Below are 23,360 nucleotides of genomic sequence, written 5' to 3'. Positions count from 1 at the left end.
ACTGGTCTTTCGGCGGACGGGGGAGCAGCAAGAGCCCAGGGATGCTCTCCATCCACAGTATGTTTATGACGCGCCAGCCCTGGTTGGGTTGTAGGCGGCTTGCTGTGTATAAGACTGCTTGCTCATAATGTGATCAGGGTTTGTGCCTTCCTCAACACTGCTTCGCGGGTCTGTCCCCAGACGGATCTGCCACTCTTATGTGGCATTATTGTTTTGCCACCTGTTGTACCCTCAATAAACATATGTAATACTACAGTCTAAAAAAAGACTCCCTTAGTATTGTTTTGAAGACATTTCAATCCCTTGAAAGAGTGGGGTGATCATCATCAGGACTCTCAGGATATGTGAGCCCAAGACAGGGAGAACAGGGAAGATTGAAGAGAAGAGAGCTTCTAAAAGAAAATAATCCAGCTGTCCCTGGATCTAAAGAAAGGATCAAATTGCCCAAAGTTTCGAGTGACCCATACATTTGGAAAGAGCTTGCTGGCTTTCCAATTGTTAATGCGCAGGGCATGAAAATCCATCAGTATCTTTGGCTGAAATGCACTATTGATAGTTGGTCTATGAAAAAGTACTGTGCTGTGATGCAGGGTCTTCTCATGTTTATATATTTATTTATTTATTTATTTATTTAATGCGATTTTATATAGCGCAAACTTTACCCGAAGGTGTCAGAGCGCTTTACATAAGAACCAGTTGCAAAACATAAGGACTTAGGATTACATGCGTTACATAAAAGATACAAACAGAAAAAATTGCAAATGTACAAGATGTAAAGTCACACAAGGAAGAGATACAAGCAGAAAGAAAAATTGCAAATGTACAAGTAGTAAAGTCACTCAAGGAAGAGATACAAATGGATATACTCTAAGAGTCACATAGGAATGGTACAAAGGTCTACTGCATATACTAGTGATTAGAGTTATCTCTATATACATACGGAAGGGATACGAATGGATATACTCTAAGAGTCACATAGGAATGGTAGATAGTGCAAAGGTCTACTGCATAAACTAGTGATTAGAGTTATCTCCATATACATAAGGAAGGGATATGAATGGATATACTCTAAGAGTTACATAGGAGTGGTAGAGAGTACAAAAGTCTACTGCATATACCAGTGATTAGAGTTATCTCTATATACAAAAGGAAGGGATATGAATGGATATACTCTAAGAGTCACATAGGAATGGTAGAGAGTACAAAAGTCTACTGCATACACTAGTGATTAGAGTTATCTCTATATACAAAAGGAAGGGATACGAATGGATGTACTCTAAGAGTCACATAGGAATGGTAGAGAGTATAAAAGTCTACTGCATATACTAGTGATTAGAGTTATCTCTATATATATATATGTACACATAGTAGATTTTTTCAGGTCAACACCCAAAAAAAAAACAGGAGAGCAGAGTTTCATTAAATGGGGTCAGAGGGGGGCTCCCTTCTTCGGCACGAAATGGGCTTCTACATGTGTATACTCTTCCTATTCCACCTACTTATGTGGCACACTTATACTAGTTAAGAATACATGCCATTTATAGTGGGAGGAACATATATTGACTCTGCGGGCCGCAGCTGTATACTCTGGGGTACATTAGCTACACAATCTGTCACTTGAGCTTGCAGTTACGGTCCTAACACAGACAACCCTGACTATTCCACCACCGTCTCGGGACAAATACTAAAAATAGGCTCCACGTATGTCATATGGGGTGGGGATTTTAATAGCCCTCTTCGCCCTTCCATGGACGGCTCCAATCCCCTTCCTCATCATGATACTAACACTCGGGGGACCTTATCCGGCCTGTTTGAGGAACATGGACTTGTTGACGTGTGAAGATATGTCCATCCCAAGAACAGAGAAGGTTCCTTTTATACGGCAGGGCACTCCACTTGGTCTAGACTGGACTATTGGGTCTGCTCTCGGGGAGTGATACCCTGGATTCGTAGCGCTATTCACTTAGCTCACACGCATTCTGACCATGCACCGGTATACCTTAAATTGCTGCCCCCTAACTCTATTCTCACCCTGCGTTGCTGGAGACTTATACCTGAGGCGCTACTAGACACTGTGTTTCAGGAGGAGCTGGGGAAAGAGATCCTGGCATTTTTTGCTAGAAATAAGGGTTCTGTCGAAGTATTGGGTGTACTCTGGAAGGCTTTCAAAGTAACGGTCAGGGGCATCTGCACATCAAAGAGTTTCGGAGTGCCCCGTGACATTAGGAATAGATTACGACGCCTTGAACTTGAAAGCAACTAGAAACAGATATGTGGGCGGCTAACTCTAGTGTCCATCGGGCTACCCTCCGTGAAAAACTCACGAACTACACTGACACTACATCTAGGGAGGTAAAGTTTAGAGATAAATATTTCAACGCCCGCAGATACGGGGAGAGTGAGAGACCTAGCCGAGCATTGGCGAATGCTATCAGGAAACCTAGGTTTTCTAGTTATGTCCTAGACGTGGTGGATGACGACGTGGAAAGGCACAGAGACAGTCTTAATATACTTAATGTTTTTGTTACATATTATAAGGAATTATATAGCTCACAGCGCTCCTCCCCCCCTGACGTTGCCCCTTACTTACAGGATATAACTCTTGGCTGGCTGGGAGACTCTCAGTGCGAATTCCTAGCAGCACCTTTTGAAGACAACAAGCTGTTTGAAGCTATAATGCAAATGGCTTTGGGGAAAGCTCCAGGCTCCGATGGCTTTCCAATTCACTTTTTGAAAACACATATATTGATCAGTTGCTCCCCATACTGAAGGAGGTTTTCCTAGAGGCCCAAGAGGCGCAGATCTTACCTACATCAATGAGAGAGGCGTTGATTACGTCAGTACTGAAACCAGGCAAACCCGCCAACTCTGATATTCCCTTGAAAACAGACTATCCACTCAGGTGGTGTGATGCTGACTTCAAATATTTAGGTCTCTGCGTATTGGCGGATCGGGATGAGCTAATGAAGACAAACAATGGGTGTGCAATAGAACACATCACAAGCTGCATTACTCAGTGGATTGCCCTTCCTTTGACTATGGCTGGATGTATATGCCTTATAAAAATGGTGATTCTCCCCAAATTTTTATGATCCTGGACGACATTTTATTGCCTCCTTGCGGTCAGAATTGATTCGCCTGGTATGGGGCGGCAAGCAACCACGTATACAATGGGATACTTTAATGAAGCCCTACTCCCATGGAGGTTTCGACATACCCAACTTTGAACTGTATTATCTGTGCGCTCAGGCACACTATGCACACTTTTGGTTCCATCCACCCCGCTATACTCCCTATGTTGCCGCTGAACACTGGCTGGCAGACCCTATCCTGGTATCCTCGTTTCTAGCACCTCCCCTCGGGCATGCTGCCCCTCCTCCATAGATTGCACGATCATGGCCTGGGCCCGTATCCGAGATCATATGCGCACGCCTTGCTTATATTCCCCTCTCTCACCGCTCATTTATCATCCGGATATATCATTGCTACAAGAAGGCATTTTCAGACAAATGGCCCGTACAAGGAACATTCTCTGCTGGGGAGACCTGTATATTAATGGCAAATTTCGAACACTCCAACAATTGTGCCTTGATCCACGGCCGTCCACCATATAAACGTTTTTATATGCTCACTTTTGTCATGGTATCCAAGCTAGCAACACTACATACCCTTCAGTGCCTGCAACGCTGGCCCCTCCCCATCACATTCTACGGGCACCCACTGCTTCACACTTAGTGTCCACACTTTACCAGACTCTATATAGTGATGTTGAGTATCCTCCATGTGCGGCCCGTACTTAGTGGGCGCTGGAACAAGATCAACACATTACTGATGCACAATGGCTGTTTTGCTGTAAACAGAGAGAACAGATTTCCTCCAATAGCCGGCTCCGAATCATTAATTATTGATTTGTACACCGTAACTACTACACCCCGGTTAAGCTTCATAAATTTGGGTTGAGGCACACAAATAGATGTGACAGGTGCAACATGGAACAAGCTGACTTCTTGCACTTAGCTTGGGAATGCTCAGATATTCACGCTTACTGGAGTCATGTCCTCACAGCTCTGGATGCTATGATCTCCTTGCCTATCTTAAGATCCAGCCTTGGGGCCCTGTTGGGATATACTGAACAAATCCAAGCGCAGCACCTTAAATTTGTCTCCTTTGGCCTCAACATAGCTGAGCGGAGACTTACTTGCAGATGGGGAAGGGGTCGAGCACCTAAATTTAAAGATTGGCTGTCAGATATGATTTTTTGGCAGGATCAACTTTGCACCTATGCTGAACTGCTCCCACAATCCTCCCGTCCGTGTGACAGCTGGGGTCCTCTTCAGACATACTTATTGGAACACTCCAGCAACAATGCAAACTTATTCTAGAGTCTAATCTTGTTTCCTAAGGACCATGTTTATCAGTGCATATTGTGCCCCCCTAATGGTAACTGTACTGGATCATAGCTGACTCCTTCAATAGAGTTGTACCCCCCCTGGCGTTCCACAGCTGCTTCAATTTGTGATGACGTATAGTGAATGTGTTGGTTTGCTTTTTCTTTCTGTTTCACTTCGAATCACGGAAGCTCCTTTGTAATTGTATAACTGTCCGCACTACTACTTTAGAGCTATGCTTACTGGCCCTTATGTACTGAACCTTTATGTATGACACATGTTTTTTCCTATGCTTTAGCTGTATGATTGTCACATTTGCTGAAACGTAATGCATGTTCTATATGAAAAATTCAATAAATAAATAAAAATAAAAAAAGTCCAGGCCATTTATAATATCTTGACTGTCAAAAAAGAATCCACATGCCCTCCTGCAGTTATGACCATTAGGATTATGCCTTTTTAAAACATCTTTTTGTCTCTGTTCCCAACCCTGCGGCTGGGCCTTCTTTTTCAGACAATAAGGCTAGATAACTATCTTTAGCCCATTCACAGCAGATCAAATTCAGAAATTGCTAGGCAAAATAAAATCTGGGTCCCCTAGGGATCCCTGGCCCCCCAAAGGCATGCATTTAGTCGGAGAGATCACTGCAGTTCATCTATCACACATTTTTAACAAAATGTTTAGTACAGGTTACTTTCCCAAAGATTGGAAAAAAACATCCATCCTTCCTCTCCTTAAGAAAGCCAACTTAAATTCTGGCAATCCTAACAGCTATCTACCGATTAGGAGGTCTGCCTTTCCCGGCAAAAACTGTCATGAAAGCTATTAATATGGAATTGAAATCTTTCATACATGATAATCATTTTCTTGACCCATCCCAGTTTAGTTTTGGAAGCCAGCATAGCACTGAACTGGCCCTAATAAGGGTGTCAGAAGAAATCAGGTAGACCCTAGATGCTGGAGGAAATGCTACTCTGATTTTTCTAGGTCTCTCAGTGACATTCCATACAGTCAACCACAACCTACTTATTGCCCGTCTCTTGTCCATCAGAATTAGAGCTCTCACCCTTCTGAAGTCTTTTCTTACTGATCATGAGCAACTTGCGCTATGGAAGATTTTACATCCCCCACTTTTTCATTACTGTGTGGGGGGCGCAAGGCTCATTGTTGAGCCCCATTCTTTTCAACCTATATGTCACACCATGGGCAAATGTGATTACATTGTTTGAATTCTCATTGGTGCCTTACGCCGATGACACCCAGATTGTGGTGTCAGTGACCAGCAGCCCTGAGGACACCGCAGCTAGATTTCATAGCTGTATGATTCAAATCGGCAAATGGATGGAGGACAATTGTTTGAAATTGAATTCAGCGAAAACTGAGGTGCGACTATTGAGTCAAAACTCCTCCTTCTGGTCCCCTAGCGGGTGGCCCCAAGAACGTTGTACTCTTCCCACCCCAGTGGCAAAGGTGAAAAATCCTAGTACAGTTTGATAGTAAACTATCATTTTAATGCCACCTTTATACCATCACTTCTTCCTCTTTCTTTTCACTTAAGATCTTGAGAAAGGTCTATCCTTGTATACTGCAGAATCTACAGAAAACTGTGGTTTCTGGTATGATCATACCTAAATTGGATTACTGTAATGCCCTTTTTTCAAACATATAGAAAAAGTTTTGTACAGAAATACAGAGTCTACAGAATGTGGCAGCTCACTTGCTGCTTGAAATTTCTAGATACAATTCTGCTTCTCAGGCTCTGGTCAGTTCTACTGGCCGCCAGTAAAGAAACGCACAGACATTAAAGCCATATGCATTTCTTTTTAAGCTTTGCATAACTCTGGTTCTGAGTATTTGACTCAGCATTTTCAGCATTACATTCCATCTTGATTGCTCCACTGTGGCACAAAATTCAACCTAATTGTTCCTAAATTTAAAGGACCAACTGGCAGGGGTGGGGGGGGGGGGAGTTTGTCCATTACATCCAAGCTGTGGAATTCCTTGCCACTTGAAATCGTGGGAAAACCAGACCTATTAGCTTTTCGAAAATCTTAAAAACCAGTAATACCTTAAGTGGTCCCCCTCTCTATCTGTTTGCCTAGACGCCTATGAGTAATAGAGCACTTTATACATTTTATTTTAATTTCCAGTCAAATAGTTTTCTCTAGATTTCATAAACCAAGTTCAGTAGGACAATGTTTCTACATCAATACAGCTACATTTTAGAATTCTTTTCACTTAACTAAGTTTCTGCAACATGTTTATTTCAGTTCTATCCCTTGCTCAAGACTGGCTGTTTAGAAAAGCTTTTGCTTGTGCTTAGAGGGGTTTTGTCCCCACTCACACTTGGAATAGCGCTTTGGGCCAAAGGTGATTGAGCACTTTACAGCATAGCGTGTTCTGAAGTAGAGGGTGGTGTTGATGCGGAACCCTAGGCATTTTGGCAGTTGAAAAGATGAGAGAAACACCCCCTCCAAGACTTCTAAGTCTCAATTAAGATCTCAGAGGAAAAGAAACAGCTATCTGTGCTCTGCACTTCAAAGCAATTTCAATTGACGTCTTTTAAATATTCTTTAACAGGGATAGTAGGTGTTTGATGTGTTGGTATTCATCCAAGTCAGTACACCAAGAAAAAACGGGGAGAAGGATACAGCCCTATCTCATCCTCCTCTAACACGATAGATATACTGACGAATGCTGGTTAAAGAATCAGGACCCGGCAGAAACATTTTGACCTTTATGCAGAATGGAGAGGTGGTGAGTACATAATTTACTCACACCACCACCATCCGAGGGTATTTCAATACCCTTTTTAATATCTGACTACGGAATCTAGGAATAAAACTATTATGGCAATATCTCATAGTCAGTTTTAAAATCACTATCTGTCTGCACCCTTGTAGGATCCTTTTCTTTTCCTTCTTCTAATTGTTTGTATTGTCTACCTCTCCCTATTGCTACGCCTCTAGGGTTAGTTTGCGCAGAGACATTCAGTAGCAGCCCTATGATGAAGCATGCTGCAACTAGTTGTGGGTGAGGCAAGTTTTTAATAAAGTGTTTGTGCTCCCTTTGCAACCACATAATATACTCGTAAAAAAAATGTCGCGACTAATATTCGCCTTATCTCCTTTTGTGTATATTCATCCAAGTTACTTATGCTGTTTTTCTTCTTGCAGGCTAGAAGTTATCTGATTGTGAGGAACTTAGCGCAAATGTCTTGGGAGAGTGACATATTAATACGGGTGAGGAGTATTTTCAGGAAATATCAATTTTGTAATGATGATCTAGCCTTCATATTTTATGTCAGGCGAAACATGGGGAACTTGAAAAGTCATCAGTGGAGAGGGGGATCAAAGTAGGTCCCTGTCGGTCTGACAAAAGGAGGTAATACTGGAAGCATAGCTGGAACCTGCGTGATCTCAATGTGTTGTTGAACTTTTTCAGTCTTCTCCTTGAAGGCGCTCATTGGGTACATTTCAAATTTTAGTGCTCGATTCATGGATAAGGAGTACTTTAATGAGTGCTCAACTGCTACTGTTGAAGGCTTCCATAATTACATTGATGCAGCTGGTTGACTTGGTTTATGCGATGAGCTTCTGAAGAAACTAAAAATCTTCATTCTCAGGGGTCTCACTAATACTTGATAACAAAGAAGTTGGCACAGAAGCTGAACTATGAAAAGGCATCTTTATTAAACTTAAATAAGTGAGACTATGTCACACAGAAGCCTTAGCAACTGAATGAGGCAGTCTGAGGAGTACAGAAAACAGAGGCCTTATATATGCTTTAGGGTTACAAACTCAGCATAAAAGTAAGGGGCAGTCCTAGCTTTTGCAAGCATGCAAAATGCCTAACATGGACATGCAAGTTCTGCCAAATATTAGCCAATAGGAAAACATTCGAAACAAGGCATCATGTAACCAGAACATCCCCCTTGAGTCGTGCTTTTGCCCAACCCGATAAGTCAATCAATTACAGCACATATAGGTCAATCAGTAATGGCAGAACATGTCTGTGTGCTTTAAAAGAAAGGTTGTGGAATAGGAAAACACAGGGAGAGAATAGCGAAGGCCAAAAGATAAGATACGGCACAAGAAGAATGCTAAAGGCTAACAGATAGTTGATACAGGTAGTCCAGACAGGAATTAGTTTAGGCCGGCTGGTGTCTGAGATGGGTTTCAAGACAAGGACGCAGGGGGTTTTCAACACATTGCAGTCCAAAAGGGCAGAGACACTTCGTGAATCATACAGCCTGTGTAAAGGCAACACAAAATGGAGATGAAAGTAAAATGGAGTCACAATTAAAGAACCTCAGCCCCTCCTTTTGCCATTACACAGGCAAATCCTAATTCATTGCTAGGCAAGCATTTTCCATTCTAAACATTTCATTAAGGGTATGAGCAGGAATACAAAGAGAACAAGGCATTGGGTCATAATTAACATATAGACAACAGGAGAAAGTAATGACCACTATTACAAAAAATTATCATTTTTCTCAACCCTAAGCAAAAGCAAATCCTAACATTATCTAGTAACATTTTCATAGCTCCTATGGCTTTCAGTAACTATTATATACTCAGGTGAAACAGTGGCGATCCTTATCAATGCTCTTAGATGAAAAGGGATACTCTTCCACAGAGAATGGACTTTATTCTGCTTTTTCTAAACAGAATACTACTCTAAAACAATGCCAGCAAAACAATAAGAATCAGTCTCCTAACACCCATTTTATGCAATCGCACGGTAACTGCTTGTGCAACCACAACTATGCCCTGAGTCCGTTCGAAGCCTCTCTATCAGGCTTCTATTGTCCATCAAATCTGCTCCCATTGTTTTCTTCCGCATTGGGCCTCTTGATTCAGGCCTTCCATGAAAATAGTGCTTCTCAGTATCCGTTGGAGTGCCCTCCTGGCAAACACTCACAGCTCATTTGAAAGTCTCAATGTCTCAATGCAGTGCACCAGTGTCTCTCCTCTGTGGCAGACACTACAGATAGTGTGCTCTTCATTGATCATGGGCACAGATCATCTCGTGCAGACCCGGGTCTATATTCTCCGGCTCCAACACTCATGATTCAGTGTCAGAGGACGCTCAGGCTGCTCTTTCATGGGCACCATAATGTAGTGCCTTCTGCCAATCTTGAATCCTCCGGTGTACTGCACTTCCGTTGGAGCAAAGAAAAGGGGGTATGTGTGGCCAAAACTCAGGCCAAGGGGCTCAAGGGGCTGCACACTGTCAGAGGTTACGAGCACATGACAGGTGGACAACTGAAGCCTCAAAACAACAAGAATCCTTCTCTTTCGCTCTTTTGCACTGAAATTCTGGTTCTGTGATGTCCAATGCTGTCTGATGGAGCAAGTACGATGCTTTGGAGATACCATTGATGGCGCGCTGGCGATCGCTTGTCCAGCCTTGCTGCTTTCTGGGTGCGGGGGACTGTAGGGCCAAGACCTCCGGCCCTCATCTGTAGCTGTCACTGATGGAAATTAGGCTTAAAATCAATGTTCTGCAGGTTATTGTGACTTGATACCGCAGAACCTAGTGACGTAGGGAATGTGACACCGTTGTTAGTTTCCTTCAATTAAGTACAAAAACAGTTCATTGTATAACAAGGGGACTGCAAGCAGGTGGCCTGCAATCTTCAAAGGAGTGGCCATACGCCATGGGAATACAAAGACAAAGGCAGTAGGTAAAACAGTGCCTCTAGCCTATTCAATTGGGTTTCCATGTGAGAGCATATCCTCTACCATCTAAGGGCTAGATAACAACATGGGAATTCTATCTGAATGGATGTCCTCACACATGGGGACATCGTCTAATGGGGTAAACATATTTTCCTCAATGATTAAGTCTAGGTGTTCCTAAATTCCTTATCTAGAACATTTCAAAAGAAAAATCGCATAATACAGATTATCAGGGACATATAGATACCTCCCTTTTAATAAATGTGCATCAGGTGCACTATGCAATACACAGGCTAATGATCAAATGTGGAAACAAAAGACAAGAACTAGAGAGTCCTGGTATTTCCATGATTAGAACACATCTGATCCACCAAAAATTAAAGAAGCAGGAACAAAAGAGTAAAAATCCAAATTAAAATAGTCATAGAAAATTTGTCATGTTCAAAAAAATAAATGTAAGGTATCTCCTATTGAGGTAGAAAACTTGTCTTACTATAGTATTGAGTCAGTTAACCAGTCCATCACTACCCTGACGGTCAGACTGGAAAACATCGAAGTAGGCCTAAAGAACATTCTAAAAAAAAAACAGTCTGGTCATACAAAAGGGAATTATACATAATATGGGGGTCTCTGGTACATTACTGCAGTCTAGAAGTGTGAACCTGAACAATACACCAATAATAATAAATGGGCTGACTGGTGAAAGGAATATGGAAAAGGGAAATGGGACTAGGACACAGCTAAAATCCCCAATAACTAGGTACGATGCGACATCGGTCAGAGGAGAAGCGACAAAAGAAAAATCTATAGGAAAAACAAGAAATTACTTGCGTGATAATCAAGCATGTGACACAATACCAAGAGTCTGGGTGATACACAAAAATCAAAATAGTTCACAAAGGTTAGCTGTACCGCTGGCCACTAAACCATATACGGTAACCTCAGCTAATGTTCCAGTTCCTTCTTCAGGGAAAATGAAACCTTGTTTCCTTTATGGTACAAAGCCATACACTACTTAGGAAGCAGAACAAAACTAACTAATGTAATATAGAAATTAGGTCACCATGTACAAGAGTCACACATCTATAATTTATCCTTACGTCCAATCAGGATACATAAATCTAGGGCTGCCTGTTCCTTAAGGGAGGGGGCAGTAACGTGACTAACTGCAGGTGACACACTTTGATCCTGTATATCTCTTTTATTTTTCTTGAATACTATGTATAGCCAAATTGACATACACTGGTGAAGTGTTGTCTGTCTTGTGCACAGTATGAAAATATCATATCTGTGAAATTTAGCAAAGCAACCCAACTGTTGTGCAGCGATATGCATCATCATGAAGATCCCTTCACAACACAGGAGAACTTGTAATAGTATCAGAAGCAACAACATAAAACAAAAACATGCATAGAATAAAAAAAACGCACAAAACGCACATGTCAAGCCATCAGATATATTTGCTGTATATCAAGCACAAAAAGCATAGACAAAACAATAGAATATGTGAATGAGAGGTGATGCACAACACCATGTTATGTACTTCATGCACTGTGAACCTGCAGCCCAAAACCCAATATTCGGGCCTGCTTAATTTGTCAGGTTTAAAATCCTTACCCTGCTTTTGACAGCAGATCGCCAGGTAGTGGAGATAAGTTTTCAAATACAACTTACTGCGTCACTTCTGACAAACAGGATCAGCAAGAACAATTCATGGTAGGACCAAATACACAAACATGAAAAACACATGAACATTTCTTTCCAAAGGAGTTACGCAAAAACACATCTCGTTTCAACCAACCAAACTCACGTGTCTTGTCAGCCTTAAAATCACCCAGAACAATCCATGAATGATCTTTGGGCAGAAGCAAAAAAAAAATACACAACACACAAAAGAGAGACATTTCTCATAACAAACAAATATCAATTATAACTTTTAATCAGAAGACAAAACATGATACACATTAACAAACACAAAAATAAATTTCCATTACTTAACTGTTACCATCTTGTCAGTCAGCTTGCAATATTAAGCCACCCTAATTTTTACTTTCTAAAAGTAAAATTGTTTCACTGACACTCCATGAACCACAATTTCCACTGTGAAAAATAATTCTTAATTGGCAAAACTTTGAAGCTATTATAAATGGCAAGAATGCTGTTTTAAATGGTCTATTTTACCCAAATTCGACTTTGATATTTGGGACACTTAAAAATAAATATCCTATAATTTTGTAACAGATTAATCATCCTCAGAATGTTCTTTACAAATTGCAGAGATTGGACATTAGACATATTCTATGTAAATCCTTCGAAAAATTAGTTTTGTACGCCGGCGCTAAGTGAAATTCCATATGGTAATGTCCTCATTATGCAGTGCAACGCAACTTAAATTAAATTATAATGCTAGGAGGTCACAGTATGAGCATTAAGCTATATAAATAGTAAAAAAATATATTTTGTAGCACTTATTTTTAATAATTATTTTTGTATAATTAATAATTATTTTTAATAAACCCAATAATTTTTGATAATTTCACATATAAAAGCAAGCTGCATCTCTTGCCTATCATTTTTAGACGCATTCATTTATAAGCCTAAGCACAGAAGCCTAACTTGAAGCATGACAAAATTTGGCGCCACATTTTTTCTTTTTTTAAAAAGGACAATTTTTATTTGGCAACAGAACCAAGAATATGCTTACAAAAATGCTTAAAGAGAGGAAAACCCTTAATTGAAATGTCTTCCTGTAATACAAAATAATGAACCTTAGTTTTGGAACCTTTTGAAAACAACATTCTGAAATGCAAAGATTCACCCGTGTTTAACTGAGGGCAAAGTCCTGGCTTGAGTAAATATTCCTGTCTATTCTGTGACCCACAAAGACAACAGCTATTTACTCAGCGGCAATAAAAGCTCTCCTCTCAGTATTGTAACATGAGCACGGTGGCAGTCTTTTTCAAACTAAGACACATCAATGCGTGTACTATAATATGCGTCTGAGTTCAGCAAACATTTACTTCAGCTGAAGAGTTTGCCTGGTAATATCTAATACAATGTATGTAAGTAAAAAATACTATAAGTTTGATTTTCTACAAAACAACCAATTTCGTTTTTGAGGCCTTTCTTTATTCCTAGTGAATGTGAATTTTAATTTCATTTTTTAAGCATTTAGACATTTTGCTTAATAGACTGAAAACATCAAGAAAAACCACAAACACACATTTGAGCTCATTTCAGACATAAACAGAAAGGGGTTAAACACTCAGGACACACAATACGGTGCGCTTTAGCCATTTATTTCGTGAATAGCGCCATCGCTATTCACTTACAGAAGTTTGCACTAATGGGAAAACCACATAGACATTTAAACACACATTTAACCCACAAATCAATACTCAGGACAGAAACAAAGGACAGCCCACAGACTGCACTTGAACGAAACCATTTGCAAATACTAGTTGTAAGTCATATTTACAAGAAGCGCTTCTTAATAGTGTTCCAAAAGACTGCAAAAACAACCCAACAGATTGATGTATGTCCAAGAAGCGAAAATACACTCAATTCACTAGCTTTGGCTAGCAGAACACCAAAAAATCGTTCTGCATATCTTCATTCATAAAATTGCGCAGAACAAAGGATCCTTGTTTGTATTTTTTGTCATATTTTAATTCCCTGGGGATACAAAATCACCAAGGAAGAAATATGTTTCTATACCTAAACCTATTTAGATATTCCCTCTAGGGGAGCCGGCTAATTTACTTCACATAAAAACAACACATTCTTCGATGTGAGCTTGAAAACAGGCATGCCAAAAATACTGCAGAATATGCAAGTATTATAATCAAAGTAGTGCTTAATGTACTTTTCGTACGTGCACTGTTCAACAAAACCAGATAGAGAAAAATCTCCTCATTACATGTCTAGCAAATTGCAATTTGTATATCGAATCCATACATATCTAAAGTTGGCCAACACAAATTCCAAAATTCCAAAGCTACAGTAAGCATTACTAAACTACCTTACTCTTACCAATCAAAAGGTTGTCCAATTTCTAACTGCCAAGTTCTGAATGACCTAACGGTCTTTTTTAGAATACGTACGCCAAAAAGGTTCTCAGTCAGGAGTAACATCATGTGGAGGATCAAAATCAGGAAGATCAGAAATATACTGGGCTGCAGAGACAAAGAATCCCCAGAATCTCTGTGCACAGAGTACCTTCTGAGTAGAATCCTGTTCTGTCCTCCTCAGTAGATTTCAGTCTCCTGACAAGATCACTCCTTCAGATAGTCACTTCTCTGATGAACCCACGTTGGCCGCGCCATTTGAAGAAACTCAAATCTTCATTCTCAGGGGTCTCACTAATACTTGATAACAAAGAAGTTGGCACAGAAGCTGAAATATGAAAATATATCTTTATTAAACTTAAATAAGTGAGACTACGTCACACAGAAGCCTTATCAACTGAATGAGGCAGTCTGAGGAGTACAGAAAACAGAGGCCTTATATATGCTTTAGGGTTACAAACTCAGCATAAAAGTAAGGGGCAGTCCTAGCTTGTGCAAGCATGCAAAATGCCTAACATGGACATGCAAGATCTGCCAAATATTAGCCAATAAGAAAACATTCAAAACAAGGCATCATGTAACCAGAACATCCCCCTTGAGTCGTGCTTTTGCCCAACCCGATAAGTCAATCAATTACAGCGCATATAGGTCAATCAGTAATGGATGAACATGTCTGTGTGCTTCAAAGGAAAGGTTGTGGAATAGGAAAACACAGGGAGAGAATAGCAAAGGCCAAAAGATAAGATACGGCACGAGAAGAATGCTAAAGGCTAACAGATAGTTGAAACAGGGATTAGGTGGTCCAGACAAGAATTAGTTTAGGCCGGCTGGTGTCTGAGATGGGTTTCAAGACAAGGACGGAGGGGGTTTTCAACACATTGCAGTCCAAAAGGGCAGAGACACTTCGTGAATCATGCAGCCTGTGTAAAGACAACACAAAATGGAGTTTAATGTAAAATGGAGTCAAAATTAAAGAACCTCACTTCCTGAGCGATGTAATGTGGTTCTTCTGGAATGTGAAGAAATTCTGACAGCTGCAAATAATGGCACAGGTTCCCCTGCTTTAAGAATGAATGTTTGCTGTCTGTAGGCCCTTCTGCGATTTAGGGTGTGGATCACATGGCTTAGATGAGCGATTTTGGACCAAGGCATCATTTAGAAAATATGATTGAAGTCAGAGAGTAGGGAGCTGACATCACTGCGAGAGTTAGAAGCATTGGCCAGGGTAAAAAAGTGCTTGAGTGTATTGATATGGAATTTTATGAATGGCCAGTTTATGAATTGAAAGGGTTAATGTCCTTTGTGGACAGGTCTGGATCAGAGAAAATTGAAGGGGACAGCTCTGTGATCAGTCCACTAAAGGAGTGAGGTTCTGCATAAGTGATGTTTGTGATGTTTGTCCAGAAGGATGCAGTTGTGTGGGTTAGTAAATTGACAATGTGTTGAGCTTGAGGGTGTATATAGTAGATTGGGTAATGCGTCTTTCATCGTCATGGGCGCTAAGTCATCTGGGAGGCAAAGCCACCAAAGAAGATGGGTAAAGAGTAGATGGTTGGTTCTGGGTTTAAAAATGTTGGAGATCTCAGAGGGAAAGACGAAAAGGGGCTCAGGCAGGTGGCAGAATACATGGAAGGAGATGATTTGGGCTGCAGAGAGCATACAGGGGCAGGATATACTGAAAGAGCTTATGGGTGGATGTTGACAACATTTTGCTAGGACATGTTGATCTGTGGATATCAACAATGTTGTTACTTTTTTGTTGGGTTGGTAAGGACCTGATGCTGAAGATAAGGTGGACTAAGATTTGGAAGATGAATGTAGATGTGGAAGGTAGTCACTTTCAGAGAGCAAGATGGTGTCAAGGTCATGACTGGGGATGAGCGTCAGTAGGTCGGGGAACCCCATCCGATCCGTCAGGGCTGTCCAGGGTGTGTCTATTGTAAACGTAGAGGGACCAAAAGTTTTTGGGTCTATTGCGTAGGAGCAGCAATTCACTGTAAGTCTCGGTTTGAGCGCAACAGGACATCATGTCCCTCGACCATTGCGCCAGGGTAGGGGTGGGACGATGCATCCAGCAGCAAGCCATGCAGCGCTTAGCCAAAAGGAAAGCAATATCTACCAATCTTCTAAGCGACTTAGGGAGCGGTTCCGAATAGCCCAGCAACACCAGCAGCGGATCTGGAGCCAGGTCCAAACTAGAAACGCAGCTGACTTCCGCAAAAACCGCAACCCAGAACCGAGCAATCCCAGGGCATTCCCATGCAACGTGGAGGAAGCCCGCCACTAGTGTCCCGCAGCGATCACACTTAGACTCCTCACGAAGTCCATAGCGGTGAAGCCGTTCTGGGGTGTAATACACCCTGTTTAAATATTTTAAATGAACCAGACAGTGGCGACCGTTAAGTGATATTCTCTTGGAGCGCAAACAACAATACCGCCATACATCATCCGAAAGAACCGTCTGTAAGTCCTGTTGCCAATCAAGGCGAGGTTTAGAGTAGACGTAATCTCTAGTCGCCAAAACTGTCTGATAGAGTCTTGAGACCAGTGTGATCGGGGAGGGGGCTCTAATAACCGTCGACAATGGCAGCACCTCCGGAGGCTCAGTCATGTCCTCTCCAAGAAGCGCCCGAAGAGCATGCCTGGTTCTATGTAACTGAAACAGAGCCAACGCCGAGGGCGATTCCACCCCGTCCACAATGTCCTCAACAGACCGAGCTGCTCCATCAAGAAAAAGGTCTCCGACTGTATGGACCTTGAGAGATCTCAGTGCCGCGATAACACCTCTGTCCCTACATGGAGTCAACCAAGAACACCACTTCAGTCGAACAAAAGAACAATACAGTAAATTGACAGTGATTAAATTAAGTATACTGTGCCAGGCATGAGTAACAGAGGTCAGCGAATCTAATATACCCGTGTGCCTATCCTGAGGATCAAATAGAAGGGACGGCAGAGGTTTGGGATCCGCGACTATGGATTCTATCCGCAAGTGAGGAACATCTGAGGGGCCATTTATCCAGTAGTATGCATGGGAACCCTGCGCCACCATGTAATATATTTACAACAAGGGGTGGTGAGGGACAGAGTCTCTGAATTAAGCAGAAAGCTCTCACCCAGTCAAGAGATCAGGGCTGTTCATCACCACCCCCTTTTCTAAATCGTTTTTGGCCACTATAGGTGTGGCAGGGTATACTCAGACATGAGTCCCTTTCTCACTGCTCCATCAGGATTCAAGCAAGCCGGGCCGAAGAAGGCTGAAATGCCAGAAACCGGTCCCCGGTAGCTTGTCTCCTTTCTGGTGAAGAATTGGCTTGGTAGTTTAGTCTGCCCTGTTCCCATGATGCACTGGGCCAGGGACAGACTGATTTGCATATAGCCAGGTTCTGAGCTGGGATGGGGCAGTGAGATAAATAACGGTGATGGATCAAGCCCTGATCTTTGGACTGGGTAAGAGTGGTCTGTTTAACTCAGACACTCTGTTCATCACCACCCCCTTTTCTAAACCCTGTAATATAGCTCTAAATCCGGAGCGTCCAAGCCCCCCATCGCATATGGTAAGGATAGGTTCCTCCATGCCACTCTGGGCTGTTTACCCACCTAGGCCAGCTGGACCAATAACGATTGAAGACGGTGGAAGAATTGTTTAGAAAGAACCATGGGAATGTTCAGGAATAAAGAGAAAGCATGGCAACACTATCATTTTCATCAGGGAGATCCTCCCCATCAGGGACAGAGGTAGTCTAATCCAGCCGTCTATGCCACCCCATAATTTTCCCGAAGAACGATGTCTGAATCTGTATGAAGCCGGATACCTAAATAGCGCACCGAATCGGTGGTCCAAACAAGAGGATATTCTGGCTCAAAGCGGGTCGTGACCGGGGTAAGGGGGAACATTATCCCAATTGACTCTGATGCCTGAAAGAGAGCTGAAAAGCACCAGTTCCCGTAGCACAGGCGAAAGGTTAGTCTCCGGTTTCCTGACGTACAGCAGCGTGTCGTCCGCATATGTGGACACCACTAGTCGATAATTCGGGAAGCGGATACCCCTATGGCCATGGTACTCTCATAAAGTGCAGGCCAGTGGTTCAGCGGTCAGGGCATAAAGGATAGGGGAAAGAGGACAGCCCTGTCTCGTGCCCCGATAGATGCGTATTGGATCCGTAACCAAGGTTCCAATCCGGATCCGAGCTGTAGGCTCGTGGTATAGCGTCGCCAGTAGCTGGAGAAACACATCCCCAACACCCATACGATAGCCGGGAGTTCTGGTCTAGTATGCTGCATAGCCGCAAATACCGTCCTCAGATTGTACGTCAAATTTTGAGAGGGTACAAATCCGGCCTGTTCAGGGGAAATTAAAGAGGTAACCAAAGGGCTAAGGTGATTTGCAAAGATTTTGGCAAAAATCTTAACGTCAACATTCATTAGGGAGAGAGGTCTATAAGAGGCACACTCCCCCGCTGGTTTCCCCGGCATGAGAATCGTTACCAATATCGCCTCCCGCATGGTCGGCGGTAAAGTTCCCGAAGTGCATATGTCGTCGAATAAGGGTAGAAGATGATCATGGCGATCATGCATTACCGGATCACGGTACCATCTCTGCGGCGTTTCGTGAGCTGCACAAGGATCCTGCCCGGCCGCTCACCCTCCCCATATGCCCTGGTCGTAGCATACTTCCCGAGGTATTTAAGATCCGAGTCCGCCTCATAGTTATACTCTCCCAGCATATGAGCAAGTTCCTCCTCTACTGAGGGAGTCCGAGCAGGCCCACAAAGTGATTTGAGCTCACGCAGCTTGCGCTCCAGTGCGCCCAAGCGAGAACGTATCGCCTTTAGCACCCCCGAATGTTTGGAGATAGTAATCCCCCTAATATACGCCTTAAAGGCCTCCCAAACAGTTTGCACGGAATCCACGGAGCCCACATTCATCTCAAAAAATGTTTCAATGGATTAGGCCAGCTCCTCCCGGAAAGCACTGTCTAAAAGAGAATATTGGGGAAACCGCCATGAAAAAGGAGGGGGACATACCTTGGGGGACAGCAGCGTCAGGAGAACCGGGGAGTGATCCGAGAAGGTGTGGAGCAATATTGTGCACGTGCGTATCGACCGTATCATGCATCGAGAAGCTAGCCAATAGCAATTCTAGCGTGGATGTTATGTTGCGCTGAGTAATGTGTATATCCTCCCTCCGAGGGATGCACGTACCGCCAAACGTCGACCATGTCGAACCGCAGAAGAGCAGCCTCCACCTCTCGCGCAGCAGCCGAAGGACGTCTGTCTGGACCGTCCGATCTGTCCAGGGTAGGTTGTCTAGTAAAATTAAAGTCACCCCCCCAAAGGATGTTGTCCGTGGAGTAAGGCGCCAGCAGTGTAGTCAGACAGTCGTAAAAGTCAGGTGGTCATAATTAGGGCCATAAACATTTCGGAGAATAAAGTCCATCCCTTTCCCCAGTACCCTAGAAAGCGTGTATCTGCCATCCCGGTCCAAGATCAATGGAGTAAGGGACACGGCGGACCTCGGGTTAACCCAAGTCAAAACCCCCCTAGCATGGGAAGAACAGCCCGACGCATGTACATTCCCCTCCAGTCCCCTGTAGTGCAGTATGTGGCTGTCCTGAGCAAGGTGTGTCTCTTGTAAGAGTGCTACGTCAATATGATGTCTATGCAAATAATGAAGGATTTTGCGCACCTTGCGGTGGTCATTAAGCCCGCAGACGTTCCATGTGAGAAAGACCAACGAGTCAGATGTGTCAGCTGTGTCGGTCATAGACATATAAAGGCAAACATATAATGGCACATTGGAGCAGTATAAGGCAATGCTGCATAACCAGTCAGAGGCAAAATCATACACAAAATACTCACACAATAAGACATTACGATAACAATTCCTTCCAACCCCCCAAAACCTGCTCAGGAACAAAGCGAGCTAAGAACCCACAGAGCCGTAGCTTGCACAGCACAGAAGGATCTGTACCACAAAGCAAATAGCAAAAAATGAGCAACAGCCAGCCCAAAAAGACAACCCCGCAACCCACCCATGCCTGCCCAACCCCAATCAGGCCGCGAACCCTTCCCACCCCACAAAACAACCCCTCCAACCCCTCCCCCGCACTAACAAAACACATCCCAGGTGTAATACACTCCGAGGCAGATGTAGCTCACCGTATAGAATGCAAGTATCCATCAGGTGAGACAACTCTCCCCGGACCGCCACATGAGCGGTAATGCTGCTGCACAATGGGGTAACAAACAAAAAGGGGCCCAGAGCAACAACCCGCTAGGCGCCCAACAGAGGACGGGCTCCCGCCCCAGCCACAATTCAAAATAGAGCAGAACACATTGTCCCATCAAATGAGCAGTCCCCTCAAGAACAGCCATAAGGGAGCAGGCTATCAATCCCAACCCCGGGAAGGCAGAGGAGCACTAAGTATAGTACGTAATAGGACCATATTTCGATATGTAGCCCATCATATGTGCCCATCGTCTCTTTCCACCAAAGAGAGGACGCCAGCTACGGGGACAGACAAACCCCCCCACCCCATCAAAGAGTAATCAAGTCACTATTGGCTAATGCACACAACCAGAACCGTGTCCCATTCAGTCCAGAGGCTACATCACCTCAACGCTGTCAAGGCAGCTTCAGTCCTGTTCATCTAATACGTCTCCATCCGCTCCCTCAAGGCCACACTCAGTCAGAGGGCTTCGTCGTTCCTTCGCCCAGTCCTTCATAGCCCTCTGCAACGCCTTCGGATCAGTGAAGATGCATGAGCGGCCCTGACGATTAACTCTCAGCTTGGCCGGGTACAACATAGCATAGTTCACCCCTAATTCTCGGACCTGCCGCTTCATAGGTGCAAACAGGCATTGCGCTTCTTGTACACGGGCCGTAAAATCTGGGAACAAGGAGATAGTTGACCCCTCATATCTCAAAGGCTGTTTCTCCCGGGCAAGACGAAGGGCAATGTCACGGTACCGATAGTTCAGCAACTTGACTATTATCGGCCTGGGTGGGATTCCCGGCTTGGGCCTCGGGCCGAGCGATCGATGGGCTCTCTCCACTACAAACATGTCCGAAGAGGCATTATCCCTCAAAAGAGATTTCAATCAATCAATCAATCAATCAATCAATCAATCAATCAATCAATCAATCAATCACACTTGTAAAGCGCGCTACATACCCGTAGGGTCTCAAGGCGCTTGGGGGGGGGGGGGTGCCGCTACTGCTCGAACAGCCAGGTCTTCAGCTTCTTCCTGAAGGAGAGGTGGTCTTGGGTCAGGCGCAGGTCGGACGGGAGGGAGTTCCAGGTCTTGGCGGCCAGGTAGGAGAAGGACCTTCCTCCTGTAGTCGCTCTTCGGATGCGGGGGACGGCGGCGAGGGCGTGGTTGGCTGATCGGAGGTGGCGTTTGGGAGCGTAGAAGTTGACTCGGCTGTTAAGGTAGCTCGGGCCTTGGTCGTGTAGGGCTTTGTGTGCGTGGGTGAGGAGGCGGAAGGTGATTCTCTTGTTGATGGGGAGCCAGTGAAGGTCTCTCAGATGTCCGGAGATGTGGCTGGATCGTGGGATGTCGAGGATGAGTCTGGCTGAGGCGTTTTGGATCCGCTGGAGTCTCTTCTGGAGCTTGGCGGTGGTCCCGGCGTAGAGGGCGTTGCCGTAGTCCAGTCGGCTGGTGACGAGGGCCTGGGTGACGGTCTTCCTGGTCTCTGTGGGGATCCACCAGAAGATCTTCCGTAGCATGCGTAGGATGTTGAAGCACGCCGAGGAGACGCTGTTGACTTGCCTGGTCATGGAGAGGGAGGAGTCCAGGATGAAGCCCAGGTTTCGTGCATGGTCTGTCGGTTTGGGTGCGGTGCCCAGGGCGGGAGGCCACCAGGAGTCGTCCCAGGCGGAGGGTGAGGAGCCCAGGATGAGGACCTCCGTCTTGTCCGAGTTCAGTTTCAGGCGGCTGGTCGTCATCCACTCGGCTACCTCTTTCATCCCTTCGTGCAGGTTGGCTCTGGCGGCGGCGGGGTCGTTGGTCAGGGAGAGGATCAGCTGGGTGTCGTCGGCGTAGGAGATGATGCTGAGGTGGTGTTTGCGTACGATGGCCGCGAGGGGGCTCATGTAGACGTTGAAGAGGGTGGGGCTCAGGGATGATCCTTGGGGGACGCCGCAGATGACTTTGGAGGCCTCTGACTTGTACGGTGGTAGGCGGACTCGCTGTGTTCTTCCGTCGAGGAAGGAGATGATCCATTCCAGCGCCTTGTCCTGGATTCCGATGTTGCTGAGGCGCCGTATTAGGGTGCGGTGGCAGACCGTGTCGAATGCCGCGGAGAGGTCTAGGAGGATGAGGGCCGCTGTTTCTCCATTGTCCATCAGGGCTCGGATGTCATCGGTGGCGGCGATGAGGGCGGTCTCGGTGCTGTGTTTGGCTCGGAAGCCGGACTGTGAGGGGTCGAGGGATCCGTTCGTCTCGAGGAAGGCGGCCATCTGCTTGTTGACGGTCTTCTCGATGACTTTGGCTGGAAACGGGAGAAGCGAGATGGGGCGGTAATTCTTAATGTCGGTGGGGTCCGCTGTTGGTTTCTTGAGTAGAGCGCTGAGTTCGGCGTGTTTCCAGCTTTCAGGGAAGATGGCGGTGTCGAAGGATGTGTTGATGATGTCTCGCAGGTGGGGTGCGATGACAGCGTCGGCCTTGTTGAAGACGTGGTGAGGGCAGGGGTCGGTTGGTGATCCGGAGTGGATGGAGTTCATCGTGCGGATGGTGTCTTCGGTGCTGATCGGGGTCCAGGCGTGGAGGGTGGTGGTGGGGGGGGGTGGCTGGTCGGTCTTGGTGTGCGTTGGTTGGTTGTTGAAACTGCTGTGTATGTCCGTGATCTTGTTGTGGAAGTATGAGGCGAGGGAGTTGCAGAGGTCTTGCGATGGGGTGATGTCGTTGTTTCCTGCGCTGGGGTTGGAGAGCTCTTTCACGATGTTGAAGAGTTCCTTGCTGTTGTGTGCGTTGTTGTCCAACCGGTCCTTGAATGCTGTTCTCTTGGCGGCGCGGATTAGCTGGTGGTGTTTCCGGGTGGCAAGTTTGTAGGAGGTCCTGTTGTCCGGTGTCGGTTCCCTTTTCCAGACTTTCTCGAGGGCTCGGCAGGTCTTCTTGGAGCTCTTGAGTTCGTCGGTGAACCATGGGGCCTTCTTGCTGCCGGGTCTGCTAGGCGGGGTCCTCAGCGGGGCGAGTTCGTCCGCGCAGTTGCTGAT

Source organism: Lissotriton vulgaris, chromosome 3_1, assembly GCF_964263255.1.
Source record: "Lissotriton vulgaris chromosome 3_1, aLisVul1.2, whole genome shotgun sequence".
Taxonomy (NCBI): domain Eukaryota; kingdom Metazoa; phylum Chordata; class Amphibia; order Caudata; family Salamandridae; genus Lissotriton; species Lissotriton vulgaris.
Note: the sequence above shows the minus strand (reverse complement) of the source record.